Source organism: Herpailurus yagouaroundi, unplaced genomic scaffold, assembly GCF_014898765.1.
Source record: "Herpailurus yagouaroundi ecotype Mexico unplaced genomic scaffold, PumYag 181, whole genome shotgun sequence".
Classification (NCBI taxonomy): Eukaryota; Metazoa; Chordata; class Mammalia; order Carnivora; family Felidae; genus Herpailurus; species Herpailurus yagouaroundi.
The window spans coordinates 20,985,230-20,991,229 of NW_024412412.1; the positions used below are offsets into that span (position 1 = coordinate 20,985,230).

General features: G+C 35.9%; 1 protein-coding gene across 2 annotated transcripts in view; it reads right to left on the reverse strand.

Moving 5' to 3' along the window:
* Window positions 1–1,945: 1,945 nt before the first annotated feature.
* Window positions 1,946–6,000, reverse strand: part of ZDHHC2 (zDHHC palmitoyltransferase 2) — a 72,336-nt gene continuing 68,281 nt past the window's right edge. For both annotated transcript variants that reach the window (XM_040490077.1, XM_040490079.1), the window contains exon 13: window positions 1,946–5,517. The gene's annotated coding sequence lies outside the window, so the exon portion shown is untranslated. The remainder of the gene's footprint in view (window positions 5,518–6,000) is intronic.

Here is a 6,000-nt window from a genome sequence, read left to right on the forward strand (position 1 = left end):
TGCATTTACTCTTATTCTGAAAGAGTACATTTGGTATGATTTACTGTGGCTTCTTTTTAAAGCTGACACAATATAGCCGATAATCTGATTGGTTTCCTCTTATTTTGATCTTCACCTCTTTAAAAAAATATAGGAATTACAAAGATTCCCTTTTGAATAGCCACATAGTTGCTGAATTTCAGAGTCTGTGTCAATTTTATTGTCTCTTAAGAGGCAATGATATTTTATAACTTCTGTAAGAGGAACATTATGATCTTTACTAAATCTAGCTCTTGGATATAAGATATTTGGCTGATAGTTTTGTAATGTTCCTGAGCTGTTAATTCTAGATTCCCCATTGTGTTAAATTCTGTTGGGGCAGGTCAGCAAACTGGCCTACAGGCCCAAACCAGCCTGCTGCCTGTGTTTCTATGGCCAGTGAGATGAGAGTGGTTTTTACAGTTTTAAAATGGTTGGAAAAAAATCAAAAGATTAATACTTACTGACCTGTGAAAATTACATGAAGTTCAACTTTTAGTGTCCATAAATAGTTTTATCAGAATGCAGCCAGACTCATCACTTCTGCACTGTCTATGGCTACTTGTGCACTACAGTGGGAAGGTTGAGTAGCTGCTACAGAAACCGCTTATGGCATTCTCATCATTTCACATTCCTTCTTGGTAAGCTGATGGAGATCCGACGTGCCTTGTATATCTGTACAACAACAGTTTATTATTTCCTCTCTTACCCGTTCATAACCATCATGTCACAACAAGAAAATTGCACTTTGAATGATGTGCCTAGAAGGCACACTGGAGTGTGGATTATTTTACCTCATTATATGGGAAAATACTGTTTATTATGCAACGACACCGTAACTGTGCTGAAAAATACAATATATGTTGACAAAACCACACCAAGTACTCATCACAACATACCCAACTACTGGGGAAGCAACAGAATTAGAAAATGTAAAATGGAATAGTTCACCACATCATGATTTCTTCACAAAAGTAAGAAATGAAAATGAGGCTATACCCAAAGTATGTTTATGACTGGCCCGGTTGTTAGTGAAACAAAGCTATTATTTTTTGAAGGCAGTAGCCCAAAGAAATGTGTCTAGAGAAAATTCACAGACTTAGCCTTTGGGAAAAACAGTTGGATGAAGAGTGAGGACACCGGGCACAACATCAACAGTTACTTATAAAATGACAAATGATTCTGATATTTTTTTTCGGCTCTTAGGTCAGATGTTCTAGTACTTTACCGGCTAGTATTCTTCATTTGAGAAATCATTGCTAAGTTTGATGTGACCAAAAAATTTGTTTCTTTTAGTAGCCTGTGTGGAAATACAGGTGAGACTGTTTTCAAGGAAGTTGGGAAACCACTAAGTTGGTGCAACCTGAAATTTAAGATGTGACAGTAACTGTGAAATACGTAAAAATCTGCAGGAAACAGGAAAAGGTTTAGTTGGTCAAACTTGAGACCCTGTGAGAAAACGTAAAGCATTGTGGCTTGACAGGCACCCATTTCACTTCTGTCATGCGCCTTTGTTTCCTTTTCTTCTAAAGAATAAACACTGTTAGCTGGTGTCTCAGACCAGCGCAAAGACCCTGTGGAAAGAGAGTAAACTAAAAAATCATAGTTGAGCTATACGTATGTAGAGAGACTCTCCTCCAGGTGATTATAGCCATTCTAGGGTTCATCCATATCCTCTCCTTGCCTCAGTAAATTTTTTAAAGAATTTTAAAACACATATGCATGTTACACTAAGATGAGTGTGTAGTTAAAGTTGATTTTTACTAATAATCGCCTTTCACAATAAATGTTTGGTTAAGTCATTTAAGATGCTTTTAATACCAGACCTTAGGGGGCTTTCCTTACTGACAGAAAAAGACAGGAACTCTACCTGTGACAACAGCCTCGCTTTCATAGTTGAATAAAAAACAGAAGAACTGAAACTTTCTGTGACAACAGTTTTAATTCAGCATCAACAGAATTCTTTGTAGCATTATTTTTTTTCTCATTTTAATGAAGCACCTTTATCTGTCAAACAAGAACTATTAAGTATTAACAAATTCAGGTCAGGAGAGCTCCTTACACTGGAAAACCTTCCCTGGAAGATGCAACATAAATGATAGTTTTTAATAAATCATAAAACAGTCCCGTCCTTTCCGAGTACCGAGGAGCTCCTTCACACAGCACAAGCCAGAGCTTAAAATCACTTATCAAGAGGCCCCCTTTGGTTTCCCTGGTACTCAGAAATAAGTCCACTCAAAAGATGAATCATCTTAACAGACATTTTCCCCCCACCTGTAAGCTGACAAATACGAAATACTGGTTGCAAACAAGAACATCAAAGATCTCTCCAGGCATGGTCCCCAGTTTTGTTTCTGCTGTCACGTTCCTGCCGTGAGAAAAAGCTGCAAGCGATCTGCAGTTGTCTTTTGCCCAAATGGTCACATTTGAATTTTTTGTTGGTGTAAGAACAATTAAAGGATGAGCTCTTAGTGACCTGGAGTGTATTATGGTAAGACATCCTTGTATGTACATCCTCTTTTTTTTTGAGGATGGAAATACACTGAACATCACACCGGGGGACAGATGTATTTCAAAAGAGGGGAAATCTGCTGGTTTATAATAGAAGGGAGTAACAATTTTTTCACAGGTTGTTTCCTTGAAGCATGAATCACACGATGACTACCTTCATTTTTTAAGAACATGTTTTATAAATCCTGTGATTTCTCTAGAGAGGGTAGTTTTTGTCAAACATATGTCGTGTTTCCCGTACTTAACTGTTGAACGCACCGTACTCAAGTTTTACAGTCTGTTTCTAATTGTCCTCAGAATCATTTTACTAAGAGATCATGATCTCATCCTGTCATCCACCTCTCCTCAAAAAAAGAGCTTTGTTATGGCCAGGTTGTAGACCAATTTTGTCTGTAATAGCTCTGGTAGACCATTAGGAAAAGTGTACCTTGAAAGCAATTTCGATTGTCAATGCAAAGGCAATTTCATATAGACCGCTAATAATGGTGATCAACCAGACTTTATTATGGTAGAACAGGAGGGAATTCATGGGTAAGCACTGCCTTGAATGGCTCATCATTGTATTTAGATGCAACAAAGTTTTGTCTTTAAAAAACAAACCCTCTTCATTGCACAATGGCAAATAGTTAACTAAAGTATATGAAGTATTTGCACAATATTTAAAAAAATTCTTAAAAATTTTCTATGGTAGAATTTCTAAAAACAGGAAAAAATCAAAATTATCAGTTAAGTGGACTATCGGGACAGTGGAAGTATAAGTGTCTTCAAGTTTCAGTTGAGCAATTAAATTTTTTAAAGCAAAATGTTTAAAATGTTTTTAAGGTACATTTTATAAATATGTACAAAAATGCAGGTCTATCTGATGCTTTATTCACTCAGGTAAACTTTATACTGCATATCTAATGAGATATGCCATCATCTCTAAAAATTCTAACCACCTAGATTAAAAACAAAACCCTTGAAAGATTATTCACTGTATGAAAACAAAAAGGGAACCAATGCAACTTAATGGAAAAAAAATTTATTCGTAAACATTTTTTTCTAATGATTCTACTGTGTATCAACTCATCATGTATATCAATAATTACACAAAAGACCTAAAGGGGGAAAATTTAACAGTACTCTCGCAAGGGAAAGAATAAAAACCCCACTTTTTTTCTTAGCTTCTATTTTGACAAGAAGGAACACCTCACAAAATCCTGTCCACAAAAATGGCTATAGTACTCTGTGCTTTGAAAAAACCTGGCTGCATATATTTCGTAATACATCACGTGATGCTGTTGCCCTTAAGACTCGTAGCAGTAGCTATAGGTTCCAACCTGGCACTTCAGGTAATAAAAAATGATGACCAAAAAATGCTTTAAAAGTAACAAGTAAAAATGCATCATATCTTCTGAGATTTCCTGAAACGGATTGTCAGATCAAAGTCTTCAGGTTTAAAAAAAAAAAAAAAACCGGAAAGAGTATCCCTGTTCAAAGAATTGCACTCAAATGATCTTTAAATGGACTTGGCTGACATTGGTTCTTTCATAAACTCATTAAAATGTAAGCTTTATATTTTTAGAAAGAACAAGTAATTGCAAGGATCTTTCTACTCCATTATCCTCCAGTCTCCTGGTCTCTTCAGTGTTGCATTTTTGTCTAACTCAGATTTTGAAAAGTGTAATACCATTGTCTCTTTGATTAAATACTGGTTCCTTAACTGTGCACGTTTTAAAAGATAATCTGCTTTAAATTCTCAAAATCAGTACCAAAAACTGTTTAAGCTTATTCTAATCTCTGACATTTACAAAACTTACACTCCACTCAAAAAAAGAATAAAACTTTTTCAAATAGTGCGTACAAGGCACAAGAGCTTCCTAGTATATTTACCGAAGCCGAACGTTTTGGCATTGACAAACACACCACATTAGTTTACCTTGAACTCAATTTCCAAACAGCACGCCATTTAGTTCAGGTTGAACTAAATTTCTGAAAGTATACGATTTGTTTTAATGATTTGCATAATTTAGTCTTAAGTATTTGAAGAACTATAAAGTTAAGTGTCATACTTTTGATGAGAGGGGACACGGAAAAAATATAGATACCAATGGAGGATTAATCTATTGGCCCATTGGTGATGCTTAACAAATTCAATACGTTTGCTCTGTTCAGTAGAACAAATAACCTAAAAAACAGATTTTCAAAAAAGCCATACTGGCAAAAGAACATAATAAACCAACCATAATTGTTTTTATATAGATTTTCCCCCGGTTTAAGAAGATTGGGAGAGATGAAAAATATATCTTGGATGTAATAGAAATGTGTTAGTTGTGACAAAAAATTTGCCAGCTAGTTGCTCATCAGTGAGCTCAGTCTTCAATCAATGATCACACTTCTTTTCCAGCAGGGAACAAAGCCTAGAATTAAAGTCTGGCAAAAAATGATGGCAGTTTTCAAGTGTGGGCCAATTAAAATTTGCAATGAATTCATAGTCATTAGAGTTCACTCAGTCTGGGGCCAGATTTACAGCAGAGGGAAGAAACAAGTCTGACAGGCTCCCTCCACCTCACAGGTAACTAACAGGTTTTATGAATAAAGCTCTCATTATACTGTAATTTGAAATCTTTTAAACTTCAGTATCTTAATAGTCTCAATTTTCTGAATCAGAAAAATCAGATGGTTAATGGGCTTTTTACGTGTATACATTCTACAACCCAAATATTTGGGTGAAAATAAGCCCATGAATTTATTCCAAGTTTTTATGTTAGAAGATATTTTTGTCCTTGATTCATAAACCATAATTACTTTTAATATTTAACAGGAATTTGTGTTAGTTGAAACAATCTCTATACTGTGTTTTTTTTTAAATGTGTTATATTTTAAGCAACGGCTTGGAGAGAACTAACCAATTCATATTCTGCATATCCAGCCAAGAAGAAATGGGAACCACGGGCCCGTGGTGCCTTCCTGTGGGAAGCCTCTGCCATCCACCTGCAGCACTGATACCTTGAAATGAAACAGAAATCATGAAATTATTGTGTTAACTATAAAAAAAAGCAAAAACAAAAACAATTCATTCAATGTTTGTTGAGTAACATTCCCTGCTCAGAATTCCATGTTTTCTGTGCTGGAAAGCTCAGATGTGTTCTTGAATTCAGACCTCTACATCTGTCCTTCTCAAGCTATAATATGCATATACAAGGCCAGAGGATCTTGTTAAAATGCAGAAAATGCAGATTCTGATTCAGTATGTCCAGGGTAAGGTTTGGGGCCCCAATGCCAGCGGCAGGACTGCTAGTTCTGCAGTTGTCTGAAGCCAGGAGTTTATTTTATTTATTTATTTTTTTTTTTTTAATTTTTTTTTCAACGTTTATTTATTTTTGGGACAGAGAGAGACAGAGCATGAACGGGGGAGGGGCAGAGAGAGAGGGAGACACAGATACGGAAACAGGCTCCAGGCTCTGAGCCATCAGCCCAGAGCCTGACGCG